We start from the raw sequence: 27,663 nt of genomic DNA on the forward strand, positions 1-27,663 counted from the left end.
AGGGACTTTTGATAACAATTGCAATCAGTGTAACTGGCTTATTGTACCCTCAATGAATCCCCAACAATAAAAAAAAAAAAAAATCCCTAATGAATATTGCAAGAAACTGTATTCTCAGAAACATGAAAATCTGAAGGAGATTGACCGATACTTGTAAGCACGTCACATTCCAAGTCTTAGCCAGAATCAGGTGGAAATGTTGAACAGGCCCATATCAAGTTCGGAAATATTATCAACCACACAAAACCTCCCTAAAAAGACAAGTCCGGGGCCAGATGGTTTCATGTCAGAATTCTACCAAAGTTTTAAAGAGGAATTAGTACCTATATTACTCAACCTCTTCCAAAATGTAGAAAAAGAAGGAAGACTACCCAACACGTTCTATGAAGCAAACATCACCCTGATCCCCAAACCAGGAAAAGACCCAACAAGAAAAGAAAATTACAGACCGATATCACTAATGAATATGGATGCAAAAATATTCAACAAGATCCTAACAAACAGAATCCAACAACACATCAAACAAATTATACATCATGACCAAATTGGTTTTATCCCAGGGTCTCAAGCCTGGTTCAATATACGTAAATCTATAAATGTAATCCAGCACATAAATAAATTAATAAACAAAGACCATATGATTCTCTCAATGGATGCAGAAAAAGCTTTTGATAATATCCAGCATCCCTTCATGACCAGAACACTTAAGAAAGTCTGTATAGAAGGGACATTTCTTAAACTGAGAGACCATCTACAGCAAACCCACAGCCAATATCATATTGAATGCAGGTAAATTGGAATCATTTCCACTCAGATCAGGAATCAGACAAGGCTGCTCATTGTGTCCACTGCTTTTAAACATTGTAATGGAAGTTTTAGCCACCACAATTAGGGAAGAAAAGGCGATCAAGGGTATCCATATAGGGTCAGAAGAGATCAAACTTTCGCTCTTCACAGATGATATGATAGTATATCTGGAAAACACTAGGGACTCTACTACATAACTCTTAGAAGTGATCAAGGAATATAGCAGCGTCTCAGGTTTCAAAATCAACATTCATAAATCGGTAGCCTTTATACATACCAACAATAGTCAAGTTGAAAAAACAGTTATCCCATTCACAGTAGTCCTAAAGAAGATGAAATATTTGGGAATTTATCTAACAAAGGATGTGAAAGATCTCTATAAAGAGAACTATGAAACTCTAAGAAAAGAAATAGCCGAAAATATTAACAAATGGAAAAATATACCATGCTCACGGCTGGGAAGAATCAACATAGTTAAAATGTTCATACTTCCCAAAGCAACATAAAATTTCAATGCAATCCCTATTAAAGCTCTACTGTCATACTTTAAAGATCTGGAAAAAAAATACTTCGTTTTATATGGAATCAGAAAAAACCTCGAATAGCCAAGACATTACTCAGAAATAAAAACAAAGCAGGAGGAATTACGCTACCAGACCTCAGACTACACTACAAATCAACAGTGATCAAAACAGCATGGTATTGGCACAAAAACAAAGAAGTAGATGTCTGGAAAAGAACAGAGAACCAAGAGATGAACCCAGCTACTTACCGGTATTTAATCTTTGACAAGCCAATTAAAAATATTCAGTGGGGAAAAGGTTTCCTATTTAACAAATGGTGCTGGGTGAACTGGCTGGCAACCTGTAGAAGACTGAAACTGGACCCACACCTTTCACCATTAACTAAGATAGACTCTCACTGGATCAAAGATTTAAACTTAAGACATGAAACTATAAAGATACTAGAGGAGAGTGCAGGGAAAACCCTTGAAGATATAGGTCTGGGCGAGTATTTTATGAGGAGGACCCCCGGGCAATTGAAGCAGCTTCAAAAATACACTACTGGGACTTGATCAAACTAAAAAGCTTCTGCACAGGCAAGAACACAGAAAGGAAGGCAAACAAACAGCCCTCAGAATGGGAGAAGATATTTGCAGGTTATGTCTCCGACAAAGATTTAACAACCAGAATCCACAGAGATCTCAAACACATTATCAAGAATAGAACAAGGGATCCCATCGCAGGCTGCGCAAGGGATTTGAAGAGAAACTTCTCTGAAGAAGACAGGCTCGCGGCCTTCAGACATAAGAAAAAATGCTCATCATATTTAATCATCAGAGAAATGCAAATCAAAACTACTTTGAGATACCATCTAACTCCAGTGAGACTAGCCTATATCACAAAATCCCAAGACCAGAGATGTTGGCGCCGATGTGGAGAAAAGGGAATATTTTTGCACTGCTGGTAGGAATGCAAATTAATACGTTCCTTTTGGAAAGAGATATGGAGAACACTTAGCGATCTAAAAATAGATCTGCCATTCGATCCTGTAATCCCTCTACTGGGCATATACCCAGAAGACCAAAAATCATATCATAACAAAGATATTTGTACCAGAATGTTTATTGCAGCCCAATTCATATTTGCTAAGTCATGGAAGAAGCCCAAGTAACCCATCGATCCACGAGTGGATTAATAAATTGTGGTATATGTACACCATGGAATATTATGGAGCCTTAAAGAAAGATGGAGACTTTACCTCTTTCATGTTTACATGGATGGAGCTAGAACATATTCTTCTTAGTAAAGTATCTCAAGAATGGAAGAAAAAGTACTCAATGTACTCAGCCCTACTATGAAACTAATTTAGGGTTTTCACATGAAAGCTACAACCCAGTTACAACCTAAGAATAGGGGGAAGGAGGATAGGGAGGGGAGGGAGGAGGGAGGGCAGAGGAGGGTAGAGGGAAGGGTATTGGTGGGATTACACCAGCGGTGCATCTTACAAGGGTATATGTGAAACTTGGTAAATGGTCTGTGAAGCTAGTGAATGATGCCCCATGATTATATTGATGTACACAGCTATGATTTAATAAAAGAAAAAGAACTGGGTTGGAATTGTGTGCATGTGAGTGCTTTGAGAACGACCGAGATGGGTAACAATAGGTGGGGTTCACCCCCCCTCCATTCATGGGGTGAAACAAATGTGTGAGTGTGCCTTTCTTTCCTGCTCCAACTTTGCCTCCTGGCTATTATGAGAGAAACTGGAAGTTCCAGGTTTTCTGCTTTCTGTCTTTGGTGGTGACTTGAACAATCTTCCTGACTTGGCCATGTGGGACTTGGGGGGGGTGGTATGAAAAGACATTAGAAAGAATGTTGTTGTAGTTTTGTTACCGGAATTTCTTCAGTGAGTGTTTGGTCTCAGTAATTTGAGAATTGTGCCAGCGGGCCACAGATCAGTGATAAAATGGCATTTTGTTGGACTGAGGGGCACGCAGTGAGAGTGGAGAGTGCCAGAGCTATTGGCAGAGGGGTTGTGCCTTGAAAAGTTTTGTGGTTTAGGCAGTCCAGTGAGCTCTGGATGGCCCTTGGAAATATGGGGAAGAGAGTGTAAATTTCATGCTGAATGAGGCTGTATCCATATAAGCAACAGGTTTCCAAGGTGAAGAGCCTCTGGAAGTGGGGAGGAGGCCCAGATTGGAGGTTCCCTGCATAAGTCCTTTTTCTAGGGGTAAATAATTATCTCTGAGAGATATTTTGTCCAGGACTTGGTAGATGGAAAAATAACTTTACAAACTGAAAGGGTGTTCTATCAAATGAATCAATGCAGCGCCTCACCCTGGACAAGGTTATTAGGTCTTTGTTGCAGTTTTTGTCTGGAGAGGGGATTAAGGTGTGTGCTCCTTAGGGTGGAGCCTTCCAAAAGATTTCGGCTGCTTTGTTTATGACCTTGCTGGGGCTCGGAGGGTTTGTGCCTGGAGATGGGAGTCTGATGTCTAAGCTCACCTGAGCCTGAAAAATGGGGGTTCCCTTTCCAGAGTGGGAAAATCCTGTATCAATCTTATATCTCATAAAATGTCTCTCATTTGTAAAATGTAATAATTTGGTTGTTTAAATTGTTGTGGAAACTGAATCTTTGTCAAAGAATAAGATTCTTGCCTTTTAAACCTTCTAGTTATCAGTTTGGCCGAGTGAATGGGTGACTTCATGGTAAACTGGGATCCTGTTTTGTGGGAAGTGAGTTTTTGAGTAAGAGAAATTAAACAGAAAGGAGAATGGCATTGTGTAAAGAAAGAATCTTGTGTGATAAAATTTGCACTGAAAACAGAATGGTTGTATAAGAAAGTGAAAGGCAGGGCAAAAGTTAAAGAAAGTTTAGAATGTTTGTAAATGGTCTGTGTAGGTTAAATGAAGCTCATAAAAGAGAATTTGTGAAAGAATTTACATATGATCCAGTTGACTATTTATTTCCTTTAAAATCTTTTGGCTTGTAATTTTCTTTAAACAAATGTTTTAGGCCTTTGATATTTGACAAAACTTTCAAAATAAAAACTCTAAATCTGGGGCTTGGAGCCCACAGGGCAGTGGTTGCAACGCTGGCCACATGCACTGAGACTGGTGGGTTCAAACTTGGCCAAGGCCAACAGCGGAAAAAAAAACACAACTTTAAATTTAGCCTTCTTGAAATATTAAGACCACTGAAAGTCATGGGAAAACAAATTAAACTTATTTGATTTATTCAAAATATATAGGAAACATTGTCAAATATGAAATGGTGATTAATTTTATGTAGGTTATGGTTATATATATGTTCCAATATTATAAAGCATTGGTCTGTCCTAATGTATAAGACATTGGTCTGTCCTAACATATATTGTTGGTAATAATTTCAATTCATCTAAAAAAGAAAGTATTTTTTATGTAACTGGCTGAGTCCAAAGTTTATCCTAAAAAGAAAAAAAAAATATTAAGAGAGGCTGACAAATTCTCTCAAATTCAAATTCCTGATGTCTTTGGAAATTGAATACCGCCAGACTAAAAAGCAGATTTTTAGAACGTTCATTGGAAAGTTAACATGTCTATGAGTATTGCTAACCTAACTCAACAGAATAGAAATCGGTTAAGCGGATCTGGGCTAGTTTGAAATGGCTTTTTGGTCAAAATATTGTTGATTCTTTCTGTGTTCTGTTTTCCAGAAGTCAAGAAATAATTTTCTGTCTTTTGAGCTATTTGTAGTTTTTCAAGCAATTTGTGTACTTATAAGCAGAGTTTGAAACATGTATTTTTCTCTCTCCTTGTTTTCTCCGGAATTTGCAAGCCATTTGTATATATTCTTAATTTCTGACAATACAGTTATTTTCATAAGTTCAATAAGAATCTGTTTTGTTCTATATGACATGATGAAGGCACTCATTATTTTACCAAGGCTTTGGCTGGAATAGCATTTCCAGAGGTGTCCAGACTGCATTAAAGAATTAAGGTTGACTTTATAAGGCCAATAAAAAAAGCCCTTTGGAAAACTGGCCAGATACCCATCAGTAACATTTCCTGATCTCTGGTAAGTAATGAAGGACGCTTGCTGATGGGTCCAGGAATCGAAATGTGCTTGGGGACCTCAAGAGAAGAGGGATTTACCCAATACATACAGGTATCTAATGGCACAGATAAAACTTGGGCTCTGAAAGGCTTTCAAAAAGTCCAGCCTGACATTCCTTATAAAAGGTTCCAGCAAAGCCAATTTTAAAGGAAAGAAGAGCCTAGATGGCTAATAATTAATTATTCTTACTGCACTTTATGGAAATAATCAGACCCCATATACTGAAGGTACAGTTTATTTTGGCAAATAAGTTAGTTCTACTATAATTTGCCTTTAGTAAAGAGAGAAATTGGAGAGAGAAAAATAGTTTAAAAGGAGAAAAAAGAGGCTGTGGTCCACCTGTATTTAGATCCCAGACTTGTCTGTACTGTCAACTTATAAAATGAGACATACTCTGTTGAATCTACTGTCAGCAGAAGCCAAGCGGCCCATTTGTCTGGACTTAAAAGATATATCTTTCAGTATAAGGCTGGCTCTGGGAAGCCAGAGGCTGTTTTCTTTCCAGTGGGAGAGACCAGACATGGAAACAGTGCACATGGACCAGGTTGCCACAGGGGTTCAAAACACCCATGATTTTTGGAGAAGCGCTGGCTTGTGACCTCCAGAAATTCCAAGCTGAGGAATTAGAATGTGTGCTGTTCCAATATGTCGATGACCTCCTTTCAGGACACCCTACCCAGGAGGGCTGCGCCCAAGGCATGGACTATCTTTTATGACATCTAGAGGTATGTGGCTATAAAGTATCCAAATGGAAGGCCCAGATTTGCCGGCAGCAAATACGTTATCTAAGATTTACTGTCAAGCAGGGGTAGAGGTATCTAGGCACAAAATGGAGGCAGGTCATTAATTGCCTCCTCAGCACCATGAGCCAAAAGCAGGTTTGGAAGTTCTTAGGCCCAGTCGGCTTCTGTCATATTTGAATCCCCAACATTGTTGTCTGAGCTAAGCCCTTGTATGACGCAACTAAAGAAGAGAAGGAAGAGCCCTTGGAGTGGGAAGGAGAACAGGAATGTGCCTTCTCCCAGCTAAAGATGAGGCTGATGGCTGCACCTGCATTGGGACTGCCAGACTTGGCCAAACCCTTTACTCTGTATGTCTCAGAGAGATAAAATGGCTGTGGGTGTGTTAACCCAGCTGGTTGGGTCCTGGCCAAGGCCTGTAGCTTACCTCTCTAAGCAGTTGGATGGAGTGGTAAAAGGATGGTCACCATGCTTACGGGCTCTACCCGCTACTGCTATCCTTGTGCAAGAAGCTGACAAGCTGACTCTAGGACAGGATCTGAGTGAAAGTACCCTACTCTGTGGTCAATTTAATGGACACTAAGGGACATTTTTGGCTAATGCAACACTCTGAAACAAGCCACGCTCCTTCCAGTCAGTGAAAGAGAGACTGAGCATAACTGTACGGAAGTTATAGATAATGTGTACTCTAGCAGACCTGACTTGCCTGACCAGCCCTGGACAGATGCAGATTGGGACTTGTATGCAGATGGAAGCAGTTACATGACGGTGCAAGGTGAGTGGAGGGCTGGGTATGCAGTGGTTACCTTAACAGAGACTAAGCCCCTACCCCAAGGAACATTGGCTCAGAAGGCTGAGTTCATTGCCTTGACTGGAGCCTTAGAACTAAGTCAAAGGAAAAATTTGAATGCTTTTCTGACTCTCCAAGTACGCAGGGCATTGTACAAGGAGAAGGGACTATTAAATTCTGGGATAAAAGGACATTATGTATCAGTAAGTAATGCTCCAATCGCGAGAGGCAGTATGGAATCCCCAAAAAGTGGCAGTTATGCACTGTTGTGGACATCAAAGAAATGCTTCCATCATCACTAAACTGACACTGGGGTTAGTACTGAGGCAAAAAGGGCTGCCTCCCAGCCATACCAGGTGTCGCAAGAGGCTCCCCTCATCCCATGGGTCCTGGAACTCACTCTATCTACTCCAGGGAGGAGAGGGAATGTTTGGCAGCAGAAGGGAGCCAGGAAGCAGAGGGACAATGAATAAAGATGCCAGATGGACAAGTAGCAGTCCCCCAGATTCTAGGAGCCACCGTGGTGACAAAGAGTGTTTGATAATGTTGCTGGGCCAGTACTTCTACATCTCCCACCTGGCATCCATGGCCAAAACTGTCAGTCTACAGTGTATCACCAGCAGCCAGTTCAACGCGTGCCAAGGACTAACAGTATCCCGAGGAATCCACTCGTATGGAGCAACGCCCTTCAAGGACTTCCAGGTAGACCTTACTGAAATGCCCAGGTTTAGAGGGAACAAGTACTGGCTGGTGATGGTCTAGCAGACTTGGAATAGGTAAAAGCCTTTCCCACTGGGATAAAAAGGACTCCTAAAGTAGTAAAGTATTACCCGGAGAAATCGTCCCATGGTTTAAGTTACCACTCTGTTTAAAAGTTGATAATGGGCTAGCCTTCATAACAGAACTAGTGCAAATAATAAGCTAAAGCTTTAAATAATTTATAGGCCTCAAAGATTATACAGGATAAAGTGTATGAACGGACCATAAAAGCAGAAATTGGTAAACTCTGCTAGGAAGCAAAGCTTAACTGGATGCAGGCCTTGCCACTGGTGTTGTTCAAAGAGGTCTCTGTCAATTCTCTGCAATTTAGCAGGAACTCCTAAAAGAACTAGAAAAGACTGAACTGAATAGATAAAAACCCTAGAAAGAGTAACAAGGAAAATCTCCACTGGGATAATTAACTGTGTTCTGTTTAGTCTTTTCTGTCTGTACATCCTTTCTCTCTGGAGGATCAAGGGGACCCAGTCTAGGTCTGGAATCAGAACCTGGTCCCCCTGAAACCAAGGTAGAAAGAACTTTACACCATCATCCTGACCACATGCACAGCAGTAAAGGTGAAAGAAATACCTGGAATCATCATAGCTGGCTGACTAGGGCTTCACTGCTTCTTGGAAAGTAAAGGTAACTTTTGAAACAATCAACATGCCATGCTCCAGCCACATACTGGGAGCTGGCTGGTCAACGCACAGCTGAAGCTTGAGGAAACTCCTCAAGGGACTTTTTGGACTTTGAACTTTGGAAAAGTGGGGGAATGTCACAGGGAAACGTAAAAACTCATATATATATTAGCCCACCACCATGGTACTATTAAGGCCTGAGTAGAGAACCCAAGAAGAGTCACAGTCCCTAAAACCTCAGTGCTGAAAAGTAACTAATCTTGGCACCTGCAGAAACAAGCTGATAGTGAGACCTCAAATTAAAATATCTTGGAATCTCAAAAGAGGGGAATGAGAGAGGATAGCCGCAAAGGGTGAGGTCTAGAAGAACAGGTCTTCTCAAGGAGACCACCAGGATACATATGCAGGGTCTGCTCCACGGTGACTCAGCTCTTGGGAATTTATAAACTTAACTTCCTGAAACTTGGAAATTTCTAAGTTCTGTGAAATCCTGTAGTTCTGTAAGGGTGGAATAGCATCTCCCGCTTGATTCAAACTGGCCAATGAGAAGGGTACCTGTGGGGTGGAACTTTTTGACTGTCAATAAAAAGAGAAAGACCAAGGCAGTCAGGGAGCACGGCTGTTTGGAATTCTTCTATAAGCTCCCAGCTGGTGAATAAAGCCCTTCCTCTTATAAATGTGGTGTTTGGGTGCTCTTTCTCTCCTTTGGGCCTTGTCTTTCTGCAACAATAAGAGAAAGGTTATTTCCAAATACCACGTGAATGGGGGGAAGCATAAGAATGAGTACCCAAAGTCTCAGTGATGGTCAGTGACTTTTAAAGATGCTTTTTAGAAAGAAGATAGGAGAGAAACTGGAACGTATACATGTATCAAGTAGTTGCTATGGTGGGAGAGTGTAGATGAGTGGAAACAGATTGATTTGTAAACTAACGTGAGAGACAGGTATTGAGCTTCAAATGACCCTGGAGCCAGATCTATTAGCATGTGATAAGGAGGCCAGCAGCCTTTTCTGATTTTAAATCAGGGTACTTGGGTTTTATAGAGGGGAGGCCAGTGCTTTCTGGTCATGAATTGCCTTTTAATTCATTATATATATATATATATATATATATATATATATATATATACATACCAAGGAATTATATTTGAGGGTGAAATTTCCTTAGCTCCTTCATTTCTCTGGTCTGGAACTTCCCTAGAAGTTTCAAACATTAAGTGCTGAGGTGGTAAATGTAGAGAGAGAGAAAGCAGGTTAGCAATTTAGTAATAAGATAAGATGTTTGGTAAGACATATAATAGTATAAATTAGAGGTGGCACCCATACCTGCCTTGGGTAAGGCACTGGACACATACATTGAGGCTGGTAAGTTTGAACCCAGCCTGGCTGGCTAAGGTAACAATGACAACTGTGACAACAAAAACAACAAAAATAGCCAGGCATTGCGGTGGGCACCTGTAGTCCCAGCTACTTGGGAGACTGAGGCAAGAGAATTGCTTCAGCCCAAGATTTTGAGGCTGCTGTGATCTGTTATGCCACAACACTCTACCAAGGGTGACATAGTGCGACTCTGTCTCAAAAAAAAGAGACTATAAATTAGGATGAGAATGAATAAGCAGAAAAGAACAGATCTAAGCACATTTCCTCATACCCCCATTAAACCAGTCTCCCATTCCTGGGAAAAGGTCAGTTCAATAGAATGTTTTCACTTCATTAATTTGATGAAGAATGTTTATCTTGTTCTTTAAGAGATGTAGATCAGTCTCTGTTTTCCCTGACTGATTTATGCAAAAACAACATTTTCCCCCAAATAACAGCACAAGCTCTTCTTTGTTGAGCTATCAAAGCATCCAGGATGTGGTGATTTTGAATTACAACAGATGCTAGGCTGTTAATCTCTGCTTGAAGTGTTCCCAATGCCCACATGGTGATGTTTAGCTCTTATTCTATTACCATGGAGAGATTTATGACTGCACTTCCAATTCTGTTAAGTTCCAAATGCTGAATAAAGGATCCTGAGCATTGAAAAGAACTTTGAGTTATGATATACAAGGGGATTTTTTATAATGTCACATTTTGTATGTTTATAAGGTACAACCTTATGAGCAACAGAGCCCAAGATTGTAATTTGACTGGAATTTAAAGTGGAATACTTGGTAATAGAGCGTGTCAGATAGCCAAGACTATACCATCCTAACCATTTGAGTGGGAACCATTTGTATACCTTATTACCACACAAGATAAAAAGACCAGTATTATTTATAGACAGTCAGGTTAGAACCTGTGACCTTCCAGCCTGGGGATTGTCATGTCTTGTCCTCTTCACTGGCATATTCACATATCTGGTTGTTATGTGTCCCTGAGCAAAAGATATCTCCACAGTTTTTACAGACCAGTTGTCTCACCAGCAGGTGAAGTCGTATGTTGCTTCTTCTCTGGCTGTGGATACCACATATTATCATTCATGCTTTTTCCAGATTGGTTCCACCAGGCACTGACATCAGCAGGGATGAAAATGAATTCAGGTTGCTTTGCATGGTCTAGATCTTGGCATAAACAGCAATCAGGTTGATTAGTTAGTGTGGTCAGGGTTTGAAAGACTGGTGCAAAGGGGTGCTGGGTCAGCACTTGACCTGCTGAAAAAATAGTAAGTGTTAGTAAGAGTAAGTCATAGTTTGAAAGAAGTGTCATAATGTAAGATAAAATGAAAAAAGATAATGGGATAGATTGAGGCAATCTTCACTCAGCTTCTAATGTGTTATTTCTGAAAGTGGAGGGGGATGTTTAAAGAAAAGAGTGTTTAAAAGTGACTTTTTCTTTTTTTGAGACATAGTCTTACTTTATTCCCCTTGGTAGATTGCCTCGGCATCACAGCTCACAGCACTTCCGACTCCTGGGCTTAGGTGATTCTCTTGCATCAGCCTCCCAAGTGGCTGGGACTAGAGGTGTCTGCGACCACACCCAGCTATTATTTGTTGCAGTTTGGTTGGGGCAGGGCTCAAACCTGCCATCCTCAGTGTATGGGGCTGGTGCACTACCCAAGGGGCCTAACTAATTAGAATATAAGGCAGTTAGCTGTAGCTGCATAACAAATAACCACAGAACACAGGGATATTGAACAATGAATATTTCTTGTGCATCAGCAGGCTTCCTAGGAGATGTGTTCTCATCTGGCCTTGGCTAGGGCAGCTCAGTGTCACAAATCCCTCATCCTACACAGACTAGATGGCTGGACCCCATATGTCTTCCCAGGGATGACAGAAAGTCAAGGTCAGTAGGCCAAATGATACCTTCACAGCAGCTTGCATTTTGGCTGATTTCCTATTGACCAAAGCCAGACACATGCTGAGCTCGGGGTTGGAAGATTACACCCACCTGCTGAGTAGTAGAGCAGTGCAAAGTTGCATGGCTGAGATGGTGGATACCAACAAGGGTGAAGAATCAGGCCATTAATTTCATCATAGTCTGAGTAGTGTGTATGCCCTCTTGTAGTACCCATGCTGTCAACACCGGCATCACATGTGGAAAAGATGGACAACATTGCACATATACAGGCCGAGAGCGAGTGTCAGGGCCGTCCTGGGTGTTTCTCCTCCACTACTGCTCCACCTCCTGCCCTCCTGCTCTACCTGGTGCTGCCTGTAGGTGCTCAGGTCAGGCTGGTCATGGAGGCTCCTGATGCTGGAACTCAGAACGCGCTGCTCAGAACACAGAACGTCAGCGAACACACTGATCCCTTCACCTTGGTAAAGTCTGTAGTCAACACAAACCTCCCAGAGTAGCGGACCCTATTCGAAGGACCTGACTCTGCTGAACTGCCCTCATGGGCAGTTATCTGGACAAATCTGGCCCACAGCAGCCTGCGCCAGCTCAGGAGGGCTGGGACCCGCAGGAGAGGCCTGACCGCAGCCCACCCGCCCAGCCCTCACCTCCCGCCCGGCCCTCACCTCCAGCCCGGGTGGCCCATCCTGTCCGCCATGTTTACCCCTTGCTCCCCACTCCTCTGCTCCCGGCGTCCAGGAGGCCTTGCCACAGGGACGGTGGGATGTCCTCAAGGCACTCCATGATGGTACCTCGAAGATGGGATCCCCTTCGACAGCCCGGGTATTCCCATGTGGGGGTACTTCCCAGGGTGTGCTGGGATTGCTTCCCCAAGAAGAAGACCCGGCTACCTGTTCATCATTTCCGGTGGATGGGCCGCCCGGGGACTGTGAGGATCCCCCCTCTTGACAGAAAATGGACTCGTTCTGCAGGACGGGAGCAGGTGATCAGCTCAGCACTGTCCTCACTATCACGCGACGTCTCAGACCCAAGTGCCCTCAAAGACAGGATGGAAAATACAGTGAGGGGGGAAGACCAAATATTTGCTGATGGCCAGAAAAATACAAGAAGTTGCCATGACAGCATTGGGACTGGACCTTCAGCCCTTGAGCCCCTGGTGGCCAAAGGAGTCCGGGCTCCTTTGCTGCCTAAGCCTGAGCGTCTGAAGAAAGGTCCCGATTCCCAGAGCTCAGAGGACCCCTTGAATAAGAGATCGTGCACATCTTGTGCGAGCACGTACACATGTGGCATCCCTGTCCCCAGGCGCAATGCCATTACCAGCTCCTACAGCTCTACCCGAGGCTTCTCACAGCTCCAGAAGAGAAGCGGCCCCAGTTCCTCACCCTCCTCATCCCGCTCCAAGACACAACTGAGGCCAGCAAAGAAAATAAGAGGAGAAGAGCTGGGTCATCATTTCAGTTCCTCAACTCCACTTGTCCCAGACAAGGAGTCCCGGGGAGAGAAGGCTGCAGAAACGACCACAAACGTCTGCAGTTCCCCATCTACAACTCACAGCTCTAGGCCGCGAAAACGGAAGTTTCCGCTGCTGCGCTGTCCGCGAGGGGAACCTCTGACTTTGCCTCCAGCCCCCGACCCTGGCTATTCAGTCACTGCTAAACACCTGGACTTAGAAAAGAAAGCTTCATTCGATTGGCTGAACAAGTTTTTGGCAGACACGACTGAAGACGAGATGATGGAAGTGGACCCACCAGACACTGACACCACCACCGATTCCACAGTCGAGATGATGGAGGTGGACCCGCCAGCAGCCCCCCCTGCCATCGAAGACGTCGAGATGACTGAGGATAGCCCAGAACCTGTAGCTCTTCCAGCGAAGACGTTTACTAAATCCCAAGCCCTATCTGCCCCATCCGCCACCGCCAAACAACGATTTCAGTCTGGAATGCTGAGCATTCTACCCCTCCCACCTTCTGCGGCACCTCCATCTTCTGCGGCACCTCCATCTTCTGCGGCACCTGCTGTGTCATCCTCATCTCCCCTGAGCAGTGTGAGCCGCACCAGGAGCAGCGTGAGGAGCACCACCACTTACGCTGCACAGCCCTTTCTCTCTGGGGCACTCCCTGCCTCTGCTGACAGGTTTATCCCAGCCCAGATTTCCATCGTCCAGGTTGCCAAGTTTACTCCCAACCGTACATCAAGCACAGTCACCACCTCTGGAGTCAGCCAGTCCCCTCCCAGTGCTGTTCAGACAGCCAGCAGCAGCAGCTCCGGTGGCTTCCGTACATTGGGCGGCACCCTGACCACCTCACGCCCAGCCCCCACCAGCCAGCCAGCGCTGACCATCAGTTTTGCCTCAAGTGAGAAACATCCTCTCCCATCAAATCCAGGAGCCAGTCCCCAGACTGCATATAAGGCCACTGATGGTCCACGACGCCGAGCTCCCAAGCGACGCCTTCCACCAAGCTGTGGAAACTCTGCAGCCGCGCCCCCAGCTAAAAAGCCAAAACTAACCCCAGGCCCTGCTGCCAAAACTAATCCCTGAGGGCCATCTTTGCTGGCAGCTACAAGGTGCAGCCCACTTGGATATCTGTGCATTTGATAGGATTGGGAAAGACTTCTTATCCCTAAAACATTTCCTTACTTGGCTTAACTATCAGAAGTGGCTCTCTTCCCTGAGTTCCCTTAGGGCAGTGGTTCTCAACCTTCCTAAAGCCGTGGCCCTTTAATACAGTTCTTGTGGGTCACGACGCACAGGTTGAGAACCACTGCCTTAGAGGACTCTTTCTCCATTTCCTGCTGCTTTGTCCCTTGTAGGATATAATCACAGTGTGTGCTGCCTTTGCCATTTTCCTCCTTTCTATTCCGAGTCAATGCCTCATCTCCCAAACTCTCTGCCACCTGGCCCCTAAAGGCTTGCTGGCAAAAGACTGTTAGCATGGCAGAGCCAGGGGTGAGCCACTTCCCTCCATGAGGGCAAAGCTCTCATCTTAGAGCAGACAGGACACCCACGCCTACTGTCAGCTGCCTCCTACCCCACCTCCCTGGTCGCCTCATGCGGCCGTTGTCTGCCTCTCCAAGATGATATGTAGGAGGCCTTGTCCTGTTACTTGTCTGATGCTCCTGCCTATGTTTGAGGAGAAATTGAATTGTATGGGTGGCGGCATGTTGGGACTTAACTGCTTCAAGTTTTCTGGGGCCCAGCTATCTGAAGGTGGACAGTACAACCACTGTCTGGCTGCAAGTGCTGACCCTGAACTTCAAAAGGTTTTTGCCTTTAAGGGCTGGCAGACCTGGATGGTGGGGGTGGGGAGGCGGGGAGTACATACTTTCCAGTGACAGCTGGGTGCCCGTAAACTTGAAGCCGTTGAGCCTGGCACTCCCAACATGCCAACACTCATACAATTCAATTCTTCCCTGTCCACATTCATAGGCATGAGCGTCACACAAATATCACAGGACAAGGCCACCCACATATAATCTCGGAGAGGCAGACAATGGCCCCATGAGGCCACCAGGGAGGTGGGGCGAGGAGGCAGCAGACAGCGGGCCTGGGTGTCCTGCCGGCTCTAAGAGCTTTGCCTTCCTGGAGGGAAGTAGCTCACGTCTGGCTCTGCCATGCTAACAGTCTTTTGCCACCAAGCTCTTAGGGGCCAAACTGCCAGAGAGGACCGGAGATGAGACATTGATTGAGAAATGGCAGGAGGAAAATGGCAAAGGCAGCACATACTGTGGTCTCCAAGATAAAGCTGAACTTCAAGATCATTTTCAAACAATGAAATCCTACAAGGGATGAGGGAGTGTTACCCTCCACTTATGAGAACTCACTGGGGGCTACCTCACCCACACTCTAAGTTGCAAAATCTACCTTCCTGAGCCGTACTTTCAGGCTGTATCTTAGTGATTTCCCATCCGAGAGCCCTGTCCGGTCATTTCCCCTTTCCTGCTTTATACTACAACCAAATGCTTAGGCCCAGGAGCCCCACTGTCATGCCCATCCTCTTTGGGACAAGAGTGAATATGAGTGTCATGCCAACTTTTCTGAAGATTGTTCTACGATTGGGATTTTGCCCATCACCTGTTAAGAAGACCAACATTTGGGGTCACATACTAATTTAGAGTATAGTTTGTTAACACTATTTTCATGGTTTTAAGGTGTTTACTATATTTCTTTGAAAGCTGAAGATGCTGAGTGATCTTAAGTGAAATGTTAATACCTTTTGTTTGATGCATTAGAATTTAGGGTTATAAAAATCAGAATAGCTGTTTTTAAAACAACAAGAAAAATACCTGTGTTTCTGTCGCCACTTCCAACATATGAATGTTTCCATAGATTGCTTGCTTTATAGCCATCCTGTTTCTGACAGAAGCCCTACTTCCAATTCATCTGTTTCTTATAGTGGTTTTGTATATTCCAGTTACTTAGATGCTTTTTGGAGATTTTCGATACCATTTAAGGAAGATGGCTAGATATCTGCTTTTGGAATCAGAAAAAAACAGGAATATTGATCATATTTGTGTATCTGTATGTATTTTTATACTATCTTTGACACCTTACACATTGTTTTCACAATTTACGTTGCCATCACCCTGAAGAAATAAAAGCACTTCCAAAAGGCAGGTTTTTAAAAACAAAATTCTGAGAAAAAATTTTAACTTTGTAAGATAAATAGTCAGAAATTGAACCCTCAGTAATAACCATCATTGGGAATATTGATATATTGTTTGACAATGTTGCTTCTTCATTTGCATGGAAGTTGACGGTCAGGTACATAAAGTTAATTTTTACTGTTCAGAATAAGTTATGGGAAAAGATGTCATTTTATTTTCAAATGTATGTATTGTAACCCTCAGTTTCAAGCTGTATAAAAAATTAAATTGGATTGTATTACTGAAAGTGAATTTTGTAATTCTCCTATGTCAAATTATACCTAATTTGGAAAGAGGGAAGTGGCAAACACTAAAAGATGGGTTCTCTTCTCTAAATGGAGGAAAAGTCTCAGCAGAGCAATAGGATAAAGTGTTATGTTAAGTATAAATATTTAAAAAATGAAAATAAAAATTAAAAAAGGAAAAGATGAATACTTAGATGTTCAGGGGATCCCAGGGCCACCCTCACTTCAGACCAGCTGGCTATTAATTTAGGGGCTCCCACAACCACCTTTTTGGTCGAAAAGACCAAATGACTCACAGAACTCCAGAAAGTGTTCTATTAGTGAGTATAGTTTCTTAGAGTGAAAGGATGCATATTGGAACTGCGGAAGTAAGAGACACCTAGAGCAGAATCTGGAGCAGGTCCAGATGTGCAGTCTCGTGTCCTGGGAACACGTTCCCCTCCTAGTATCAACAAGGTGAGGCAGTACACACAGAGTCCCGCCAACCCAGGAAGCTCAGTCGAGCCCCAAGCGTTCAGGCTTTTTTGTGAACTTGATCACATTGTGTGTATGTAGCTGACCATTAGCCTTCAGCCCCTCAGGAGGTCAGAAGTCATATGGCATGTCCCAAAGCCCCCAACATACATCACCTTCTTAGACTGTCTCATGGCTAAAGCCCCCAGGCAGATAATGATGTTGTGATGAGGCAGGACACTCCAGGGACCTTGAGATTTCCTCCCAGTAGCTGAAGCCAGAGACCAGACCTCTCTCCAGATGAAGGGAAATTTTTGCCCCACACTGCCCCGCCTGTATCGGGGAAGACATGTTCACCCTGAGCTTGCTTGCCCTGTGTACCTACCATGACACTATCCATAAACATCCTGGTTTTCCTCTCCTTCTGGGCACGTGGTGGGGTTATGCTTCCTTCCTTTAGCCCTTTGAAGACAGATGTGCCCTAATAACTTGCCTTAGTAGGGGAAATGTAAGAAGAAATAATGAGAAGGCAGAAACTTCAGAATCAACATAGGTTTACCATGTTCCCTTCCCCGATCCCAGGAGCCTGTGGAAACAGGTTGGAATGAAGGGCCCATGAGCCTGGGACCCTGAGAAACTAGGAAGAACTACCCCTCACCAACCCTTGATACACTGTCCACATCAGTCAGTGGTAACCGTTTGTTGTGTTAACCACCTAAGATTTGGGGATTTTTATGGTAGCACAGCATATCCTGGTAGCTAGATATTACACTGCGGTGGATCGTGGGCAAGTTATTTATCTTCTTATAAAATTCCTTGGGCCTCAGGTTTCTTCTTATAAAACGCAGACAGTAGTACTTGCCTTTTGAGGCTACGGCAAGAATAAATGTTACACATTGTAGTAGTTTGCTAGAGAAGTCATAAGAAAGTACTACGGACCTGGTGGCATGAACAATTATTTTCCTAGAGTTCTGGAGGCTGGAAGTTCAAGATCGTGACAGCAGGATTGGCTTCCTCCAAAGCCCTCTCCCTGCCTTATACATGGCTGTCTTCTTCATTCCTCTTCACATAATCATTCCTTTGTGTGTGTCTGTGTATTCATGTCCTAATCTCCACCGTATTTAAGGACAACCGTCGCGTTGGATTAGAGTTCACCCTAATGACCTCATTGTAACTTCAATACCTCCTTAAAGGTCCTTTGTCTACGTACAGTCACAGTTTGACATACTGAGGGTTAGCACGTCAACATATGCTCTTCAGGGGGGCACAATACAGTCCACATTACAGGCGGAAAACAGTTACAGTAGAACAGTACATGGCACAGAAATGTTCAAGTCGGTTAGTGACTATTGTGGTTGATACCCTAATCTTTGTTCATACTGTTGAGAAAATATGGTGAAGACTTACTTTTTATGGAAGAAAGTTGCTGAACTGTGTTTGATATTATCACTAGTTAATGAATATATAATACACGAACAGTCATGTAAGCTTAGGCACAAAACATTTTAAAAATACAAACAAGCCACTCTGAAATTGCTATATGCCATACTAGCTGAAATATGATACTCTGGAAAAAATAAAACTAGAGACAGTGAAAATATTAGTAGTTGCCAGGGGTTGTGGGGAAGGTTGGATAGAACAGACAGAGCACAAAGAATATATAGGGCAGTGAAACTACTCGGTATGATACTATAGTGGTGGATACAGGATATGTGTCCAAACTCAGAGAATGTACAATATCGAGTTGTTGCCTTGATGTAAGCTATGACTTTGGATAATAAGGGCATATCAATGTACGTTATTCAATTGTTCCAGATGTGCCTTTCCAGTGTGGGATGTTGGTAGTCTGAAGGCTCTGAGTGAGTGGGGACAGGCGCCGTATGGAACTCCCTATACTTTCTGTTCAATTTTGCTGAGCACCTGACTTTGCCCAGGAAATAGTCCATTAAAATTTTAAAAATACAAAACAACATACCAAACAGTTACTAATAATTGTAAGGAGAGAAGAATAGTTTGAAGATCGTCTTGGTTACATATTGCGATGATTACATATTCAGGGTCTTTGTGGATGTATTTTTGTGTGTGTTCTGTGTGAATCTGAAATTGGGAAAAATATATAAATTAACAAAAGTAACGGATGACTGGCTCTTCAGGGAAGCAATAATCAAAGACATAGGTGGGTGGTCCCCATCCTGTACTTCCGCCTGATGCTCAGGAAAGGTTGGTGAAACCTTCACTGCTTGTTGTTAATCTCTGCCCGGTAACATCTCTAAGAGGTGAACCATGCCAGAAGGGCCTGGCTCTTGGAAGGAAGCACCGCACCTTGACTAGTAACACCTGGCTGTATCAAGAACTCCAAACACAACGGTGCCTCTGAGAAACAAAGACTTAGGAAAGACCCCCTGTATGTGTGAACAGGTGTTCAGGCGACCATGGGAAGGGTCACTGGAGGAAGCCCCCACCTGGGCCAGAACTAACAGGGAAGGACTTCCTTAGAAGCCACCAGAGACCATAGGCACGGCACAGTGAGGCCTTTTGAGTCAGGACAGAAGCCCACTGGCCCTTTCCCCCTTCCGGTAATTACAATATTTTCTAAAACGTGGCCATGCGTTGGGCTTCCACTGGGGAATCTGGTGTCACAGTCAAGCACTGTCACCTCAGATGTCGTTTAGGCTTTTACCCATAGTTTCCATGTGTACAAAATGGAGGCAACAGCATCTGTCCTTCAGGATCCTTGTACGGATTGCCTGGCATAATGTGGGTGCTTAGCTGATGAATGGATTAAAGTATGTCTTCAAGCAGTGACCACCCATAGGCTGAACTGAAGGGATTTCTGGGTGAGGATGTGTTGAGGATAAAGGGGGGCAAAGAAAGGAAGGATGGACATGCCTTCCATGCAGGAAACAGGGCCTTTTGGACCTCCTGGTTCTCTGTACAAACACCTGTACGTGTTTCAAATAGCACAAGAAAAATATAGAAATATTCCCAAGGGTGAAAAATAGGCTCTTCAGGTACCAAATAAAGAAGGAATTGAAGGAGCTATGATGGTCCTCTGGTGTGGCAGGCTAGGGGTGTGTTATCCTGGGAGAGCCCCCAATGGCTAAGATCATTCAAAAGATGAAAGAGGAAACCTGGCGCCTATGAGGATTTAGTAAATAACTCTTCTTCTTTTATCTACAGTGAATCTTAAAAAAAAAAGCAACGTTGCCTAACTCCCACTAAGGCCTTTGAGCATCCCTAAGTAATCTGGGCAGCTGCTTATTTCTATGTTTTCACCAGTAAACTTCAACCCAGGACTTACTTGATTAACAGTAGAATGGGATGCAAAACCCTTCATGTCCCACTCTGCAATTTCAAATTCTCATGTAATAATCATTCAAGTGTCACTCATAGCAACATGCTTGAGAATGGTGAAAAACGGGAAACACCAACACGTCCGCTAATGGGAAACTGGTTAAATGCATCCTATTGTGCTGTTATTAAGGTATTGCCTATCAGCTCCAAATTCACGCTTCATTGCCTGCTCTATGACAATGGACCTGGACCTAGGAAACAGTTTTCCTTTGCCAGAAGCAGGGATGTCCAGCCCTGTCAGCAGAGGGTACTATTCTCCTCCCATTCCAGGGGGGGTGGCTTGCTGACCAAGCTCCTGGAGAGCTCACTGCTTACTCCAGTGCCTGGCCCCAAGTGGTTTTTCTTTCTGCTGCCTGATAGGCTTCTGCTGTTTCCACCTCTCAACCCTGACCACATTAGGGTGGCCAGGAGCCCCAGATTGCCTGGGTCTGTGTTGCAAGGAATCTCTGCCCTTCTTTGGTGGTCAGGCTAGCCTTTTCTAATCATGTGTCAGGATCTCAGGCTGAACAGAATCTGAATGTCCAGGCTGCCAGATAAAGATAAACTGCTTCAGCCGCTAAGGACAATCAGGATTCATCAGATGATACTGACAAATCCAACGGCTGACTTTCTATTTTTATTTTAGCTCCAATTTTACTGTGTTCAGACATCTCCTAGGAATCTCATAAAAGGTACATTCTGATTCAGTAGCTCTGAGGTGGGGCTGAAATTCTGCATTTCTATAAAGTTCTGAGGTGATGTGGAAGCTGATGGTCCACATACCATCCTTAGAGAAGTGAGGAGTTAGCGTAGCTTTGAGCTCATTTCCGTAATATAATCTTTCCTTTCCTTTCCTTTTTTTTTTTTTAAACAGAACCTGCTGCTGAAAGCCACCACCTGAGTGCAGAATTCCATCAGGAACAGATGAATGCCAAGTTCGCTTTGTTAGTATGCATAAATATGAGGAAAGAAATCAGAACTCTCTGGATTAACAACCATCCCCAGCTGATGATGACATTTGCCACTAAGTACACTAAAACAAGAGAAAATTATTTTCTACAGCATATACCTAAGCCCTCTCTCCCCTCAACCCACACATGGTCTTCTGAACCACAGATCATCAGTCGTTGAAGTGTATCTGTGAATATGCTCCCATCAGTTTGGTTTTTATCACGGTATGATCCAGTTTGATTCTCTGTAAAAGGCAGAGGGGTCAGGGATATTGTCCCATTGGGGTCAGGGAATATTATCCCATTGGTGTCATATTGACATGAGGTGCAAATGAACGGAATCACTGTTCCTCTGACATGGAATTTGCATTATTATCTCCCAAAGCCTAGACTCACAATTGATAATACAAATAATTAAAATGTTCACATTCATATGCAACGCCTTTATCTTTCAATTTATATTTGATCCTTAGGAAAAAACCAGTAAGTAGTTAATTATCTTCCTCAGTTCTTTTTTTTTAAATATGTTTTTTATATATTTTTTAATTAATATGAGGTTACAATATTTAGGTTACATTGTTCCCACTTCAGGGTAAAGTTCCTGAAGAACTTTGTAGAAGAGCCCCGCAAAGGGTGTGTCATACACCCCAACAATGTGCACATTAGGTGAGATCCTGCCTCACGCTCTCCCTCCTTCTGCCAAATGCCCACACCTTGCTTCCCTCTACTTCTGAACTGGACTATGTTAGTGTGTTATTAAACTCTACATTGTTTACATTTACCTGGATGAAGTTGAAATACATTCTTCTTAGTAAAGTATTGCAAGAATGGAAAAATAAATATCCAATGTACACCATACATTGCATCCTAGTGTGCCAGTTATTAAGGTCATATGAAATCAATATATAAACAATTACATGCTCATAAGAGCCCTTTCTGATATATAATCTAATCTAAGACTAGTCAGTCCTATGTCAACATTAATCCAACCTTAGCACAAACACAGTAAAGCATTCACCACACGATATGACATTGGGAGGTTCTAAGTACACCACTTTGCCCCGCTACGGCCTCGGTAAGTGAACACGCCCTCACACCATATCTTTTAGTGATATGGACCAACACACAGCTCCCCTTTAGGGCTGTTCTGACTACAAGCACTTTTCATGTGTATTCACACGATGTCTGCCTCCTGCTTGCACAAGTCTTTAAAATGGGAGACTCTGTCCTACTCACATGGCAGGCTTCAGCTCAGTGCCTGACAGTAATACATAGTGGTAAAGACTGTGGAATCCAGCAGCACCTGTGGCTCAAAAGAGTAGGGCACTGGTCCCATATACCAGATGTGGTGGGTTTAAACACAGCCCTGGCCACAAACTGCAAAAAAAAAGGATGTGGACTCCATCCAGACTCCCCGTCTTCATAGGCCCAGCTCTCACTCTTACTGAGGCATTCATCTTACTGAAACATGGGACTGTAAAGGCATCTATTGATACTTCAGTGGATTGTTATAAAGATTAAATGACCAGATAGAAAATGCTGGCAACTAAGACACGCTATATAAGACTCATCTATGATTATCAGCAGATATGTAAAATAATTAGTCTTTCAGAAACAAGAAGAGGATCACATTCATCAGATTATATAATATTCGTTTCTCAGATTATCTTGTGTTTATGGATTTATTTTATTTTCATTATTTACACACACCAATTGATGCATCATGAGTGTAAAAAATTCATTCATCAGAACAAGACATCGTTCCAGGATTGGTCACTTTCCAAACGCTGAAGATGAATCTGGAAAGAAGAGAAAGAAGGTATCCACAAATGAATTTGGTATGACTTCTAGCCTGAAGGAGGAGAAATAAGGAGAAATAAGAAGAATTCTATTGCAGTGCAGAAGAGGCAACCAAAACATGTGCATGCTAATCATCACCCGTGAGGGCTTCTGTTTGTCACCTGCCCAGCATCTACTCCTATCAGCTGGTATTGGATGTCTTATTTCATCAGGGAACCTCCCCTCTGCTCAGTCCCAACGCTTCACAGGGGCTAACCTCAATGAGATTCATCTGGGCTGGTGACTGGACCTGGCTGATCTGACAATTCAATTCCCTCCACGACAGCATCTGGTTCAAGAGCGTACATGTGCCCAAGACAGGGCAAAGTTTCAATTCGGAGACTTCTATGCACGTGTTGAAAGTAAAATCCTCTTTCTTTCCATGATGACGTTACAACTCTAAGGCTTTAAATATGCAGTGGAGCCATCCCGAGAGGGAAACTGGCCAAAGAGAAGCCAATACAACAGAACATAAATCAAAGAGATTGGGGTGGAGGAGAGAATAGAGATTGGGTTCTTACATGGTTTACCTTGATCTAGCTATGCCTGATTGACCGGTGGACTTTGTTTCCCCTGAGCCACTGAAGTACTTTGTTTTACTTATTCCAAATGGGTTTTCTGCTGTTCTAAACTTGAAGAATGCAAATAAATAAAAAATGAAAAAGTTCTAAATCGCAAACTATTTTATTCAGCCTTGATTAACATTACTCGAAAGTGCTTAAAAACAAAACAAAGCAAAACCCCAAACCACAACACCATCTATCAGTATCGTATTTCAACACGACAGTACAAACAAAACCAGCAGAACAAGCTCTCAAGGGCAAAAGCTTTAACGACTTAAGCAACAAAAATGGAGTATAGAATTATAACTCGTAACATAAGCTAAACATCTTTGAGTCCATAGATATTTACTACATAGATAAATTAATAAGTGGGGGAGAAGAGAGAAATCTTTCATTTTCAATAAATGGTGTAGATATTGTACCCTAATACTCGGGACCACAACGCCCCATTTCATAAGTGTGGGCTTGACATACTGACTTCCTTCCAATGAGCACATGATGGAAGAGGGAACAAAGAATAGCTTGACATTGGAGAAATCACACAAACACTATGGCAGCCAGATGAGCAAGGTCCATGTCAAGAGTCATAGATCATGTTGACAGTATGTATCCTGATACAATGTGACGAAAGTGGCACTTTCTATCCGTGATCTTCCTCCCACAAATGGATACTTGATGATGTTATCAATATTGGTTTGTTAATTAAAACAAATGTACCATAAAAGTTGTTAATGTAAGGATTACATGACATCTGTGCAGGGGGTATTTGAAAACTCTACATTATCTGCTGAACTGCTCTGTAAATATCAAACTGTTCTAAAAGGAAAAGTCTGTTAATACTGTAATTCCATGTACAATACCATCAAAAATACTAAATACTTAGGATGAAGTTTGAAAAAAGTTGTGTAAGACCTGGACACTGATAAGATATTACTTATTAACACTTGCAAAAAGTGAAAAATTTAATGTAATTTTTACAAACAATAAATAGACACACTGAGACAAAAACAAAACCAATGATTTCTGCTTCATTTAGGCAGTTTGCAAGTAAGTCATGTCCAAAGACATCAGAATTGCATTTCAAGCATCCAAATGAAATGGTGGGATGTAGAGAGAATATTGATCTATGTATGGTTAACTTGTGTTCATTCACAGTTCGTTGAATAAATTTTTTTTTTTTTTGCAGTTTTTGGCCGGGGCTGGGTTTGAACCCACCACCTTGGGCATATGGGGCCGGTGCCCTACCCCTTTGAGGTACAGGCACCACCCTGTTTTTATTAATTTTAATTAAAATCATAACTATACATTTATGTCATGATTTGATATACAATATGGAATGCTTAAATTAAACTGATTAAGATCACCATTACCTCATTTACTTGGTTTTTTGTTTGTTTGTTTGTTTATTTGTTGGGGGGGAGTTAAGACATTTAAAATACACTCTTAGTTAATTTGAAATACACCCTTGCATTGTGCACATTAGGTGAGATTCCCACCAAATGCCCTCCCTCCTTTTGCCAATTGCCCTCCCTCCTTCCCCTCCCTTCTCCCTCCTCTCTCCTCCCCTTCACTAGACTATATTTGTCTTTTATCACACATATGAGTGTGTAAGTGTTTATACATTGGTTTCATAATAGTACTGAGTACATTGGACACATTTTTTGCCATCCTGGAGATACTTTACTAAGACAAATGTGTTACACTTCCATCCAGGTGAACAAAAAATGTAAACTCTCCATCTTTTTTATGGATGAATAGTATTCCATAGTATACATATACCACAATTTGTTCATCCACATGTTGGTTGATGAGCATTTGGGTTGCTTTCACCACTTCGCAGTTAAGAATTGGGCTGGAATAAACATCCTGGTGCACATATCTATGTGGTAAAACAATTTCTGTTTCAGGGATCGTCAAACTTGTTAAAGAGGGGACCAGTTCACTGTCCCTTTCAACCACAATCTACACTTTAGAGACTATCCACTTACAAATACTAGTCACCACAAGATATCTGCATTTACAAAAACAAAACATATGCCTATATAAAAACAACAACTAGACCAGTGATTGTCAACCAGTTCACCATGGCAAACAGCTGTGCCGTGAGAGGATCTTAGGTGTGCCATGATAATTTTTAAATTTCATTATTTTCAAAAGAAGTTCAAAGTACAATTTTTTTACTCTTTTTCTGATCAACATAATTTAAGTGTGCCACAAAAGTTTAAATATAGATTCATGTGCACCACGAGATAAAGAAGGTTGAAAACCACTGCTCTAAACAAATATCCACTTCTGCCCTCACAGAACTGATTACAGAGCCCACTATTCACACTGCCCCCTTTTCATCAAGAAATGTTTAAAACAGTCAATGACTGGGATTCGTGGACCACAACAGAGAGAAAAGGACAGCAAACTCCAGTTAGAACAATACATCCCTCTATCTTCTTAATTAACTGAGACTGTAAAAATTACTCAAAAGACAGACATTCTACCCTCCCATCAGGATAAAAATGTATAAAGTTATTTAATTCACATAATAATAAATATATCAAATTTTATTTAACAGTTGAGGTCCCTACACTATTACACATCTTGTACATTTCATAAACCATACACAAAACATACAACACTCACCAGACACACCTAATAAATATACTCAAAAACTACATCTCCCCAACACCTGCCATAGTCACAGACACCCATTCATTTCTACCAAATATGTCTTCTTAACCATTTTATAACGCCTGCTATGACTATTAGTCTTAATATTCAGATTAGCCACTTGGCCTGTACAAAAACCTTAAATACTACTTCTCAAGCTAGAAACACTGTTAATACAAAATGAAGACCAGTTTAAAAAACTTAAAAGATCAAAGTACACTAAACAACACCTTACTAAGTTATAACCATAAATGACAAAATTTCAAAGATACATATTATTTTGTCTAATGATGCCCAGTCAATTAAAAAATATAAACTATAAACCAAAACATCACTCAAAGGAAAAAATGCTTTAACACTAAAATACAAACACGATGGTCCTAACACAATAACCACGTTGGGAAAGGGGCTCCTCCTGTTACTCCTATTACTATCTATATTACTATATACAAAACATGCCTGCCCTCCTGTCTCTTTGCTCATTGTATTAATTTCCAACTAAAATACCTAATGATCCCAAAATTAATATGTGAAATCATAGCCATTGCTCCCATGTCAAAAAATCCCCAAAATCCATACATACAAACCCAGAAACAAAACTAAAAAACGATAATGGATGCTGTTATCCTAAATAACCACTACATACTAGACACTACTAGACAAGCCCTGATGAAATCAGATAAGCCTACATGCCATTATCTAAAAATGATGTTTTCACTTCCAAACTCTACTATCATAGAGTTGGTAGACTCCATAATACCAAAGACAAAGGACACTCTATACATGCAATAAAATATTAACTATAAATTTAGTCTAAATAAAAATACTTTAGAAATATAACCACTTTAACAACACAACAACAAAAAATTTTTTTTGCATTTTTTTCTTTTTTTGGCTGGGGCCCGGTTTGAACCCACCACCTCTGTATATGGGGCCGGTACCCTGCTCCTTTGAGCCACAGGCACCACCCAAAACAACAAAAACAATTTTTTTTAACCTTAGAATCTATAGACAAAGAGATCTACTTAATATATACTATGCTAGTTAATAACATTACTTCTACTTTTACTATATATAAAAAAGTAACTTCCAAACACCCTCCCCAGAAGAACAGCTCTTTAAAAAGACATCCTTGCTGTTTGAAATTTAAATAAAAATAAAATATTTTATCTCTTATCCACTCTTCCATTATTTAATTTAAATGACAGACTCATTAGTCCAACAACAGCCACACTCACGCACAGGAGCAAATGGCAAAGCAACAGTTGCAAAGAAAGTGCCACTGACAAGCCTGAGAAGCAGGTGTACGCAGACTGCTGGGACTTGCACCTCCCTGAGCAGCCGCAGGTGATGAGGCGA

General features: G+C 42.2%; 2 long non-coding RNA genes across 2 annotated transcripts in view; one reads left to right on the forward strand and one right to left on the reverse strand.

Moving 5' to 3' along the window:
* Positions 1-27,663, forward strand: part of LOC128579577 (uncharacterized) — a 225,545-nt gene that overhangs the window by 22,405 nt on the left and 175,477 nt on the right. The gene's annotated exons all lie outside the window — the stretch shown is intronic.
* On the reverse strand, positions 10,895-12,070 carry LOC128579576 (uncharacterized). The gene is made up of 3 exons (XR_008378205.1): positions 11,961-12,070; positions 11,707-11,831; positions 10,895-10,967 (listed from the first exon to the last, which is right to left on the reverse strand). It is a non-coding gene; the product is annotated as an uncharacterized LOC128579576 (long non-coding RNA).

This window comes from Nycticebus coucang, unplaced genomic scaffold (genome assembly GCF_027406575.1).
Source record: "Nycticebus coucang isolate mNycCou1 unplaced genomic scaffold, mNycCou1.pri scaffold_66, whole genome shotgun sequence".
Taxonomy (NCBI): Eukaryota; Metazoa; Chordata; class Mammalia; order Primates; family Lorisidae; genus Nycticebus; species Nycticebus coucang.